Consider the following 1,471-nt stretch of genomic DNA (forward strand, 5'->3'; position numbering starts at 1 on the left):
AGACCCACAGGAGCTGGATGCTACCAGATCTCGCCCGTGTGGGTGATCGCACAGCGCGGCCGGCCGAGGAGAAATGAAACCTCCCTTCAGACTGTGTACTGAGTTCATTCCCAACCAGAACAACTACAGACAAGGCGATCGGAACATGGGGGGTGACCGGAACATGGGGCGACAGCAGCCGCCCCACAGGGCGCTGGATGGGGTGCCCACGGCTCCTGGAAACTGCGCTCCTCCCACCAGCTCCTTCATCTCCCCTCCCCTCCCCTCCCCTCAGAGAGCAAACCCCATGGCACTTTGCCAGTCACTTCATTTAGCTGCTGAGTTTGCTTAAAACCAGTAACTTCTTCCTCCGAAAGCTTATTTCCATCTCTGCTTCTGCATTTGTCTTCAGTGGCCTTTTGTCTGTTAGTTATAGTCGATCAGGATAAGAGGGTTCGGATATATTGTGACATACGTCAACGTGAAAACAGCACCGGAGTGGCCAGCACCTCGAGGGCCTGCAGACCTCGCCCGCCAGCCCCTCCCGGCAGCCTGCCCGCGAGCCTGCCTGTGGGGTGCAGGCCGGAGGGTGGGATTTGTCCTGCTTCACCCTCTAACGGCCCCTCCAATAAACTGTGGGGGGCGGGAGGTCAAGGTGACAATACCTTTGTTGTTTTTTAAAAAATGTGTCTTTAAGAAATTTGACTTCAGAGAGAAGTGAGGAGGAGAGAGAGATAGAAACATCAATGATGAGAGAGAATCATGGATCGGCTGCCGCCTTCTGCACGCTCCCCATTGGGGATGGAGCCCACAACCTGGGCACATGCCCTGACGGGAATCGAACCCTGACCTCCTGGTTCATGATTCGATGCCCAGCCACTGGGCCGCGCCGGCCGGGCACCTGAGACCTCATCATGCTCTGGACATGGACACAGAAGCGCACGGGCTGCCTGCCATGTGCAGGGCCCAGAGGCTCCGTGCACAGAGCGGTTTATTGAGCTGCTGCCCGTGGCCACGGAACAGCACTGGACGGGAGACAACACGGCCCCGGGCGGCGGGGTCCTCGCTGGTGTCTGTGCTTTGTGGGTCCGGAGGCTGCGGCCGCGGTGCCCAAGGGATGTGTCAGCCTCCCGGCCCAGGGTCCCCGCTAACGGGCGAAGTCCAGGAACCTCCGGACGGAGACCTCAGGGCTCGGGGTGCGATCGCTGCCCCCCAGGCACAGCGGACGTTCCACAGCAGTCACCCAAGTGCCAGCTCGGAGTCATGGGCACTGGCCGTGGCGGGGGGTCCGGAGGCTGCGGCCGCGGTGCCCAAGGGATGTGTCAGCCTCCCGGCCCAGGGTCCCCGCTAACGGGCGAAGTCCAGGAACCTCCGGACGGAGACCTCAGGGCTCGGGGTGCGATCGCTGCCCCCCAGGCACAGCGGACGTTCCACAGCAGTCACCCAAGTGCCAGCTCGGAGTCATGGGCACTGGCCGTGGCGGGGGGGCGGC

Source organism: Myotis davidii, unplaced genomic scaffold, assembly GCF_000327345.1.
Source record: "Myotis davidii unplaced genomic scaffold, ASM32734v1 scaffold609, whole genome shotgun sequence".
In the NCBI taxonomy this organism is placed as follows: Eukaryota; Metazoa; Chordata; class Mammalia; order Chiroptera; family Vespertilionidae; genus Myotis; species Myotis davidii.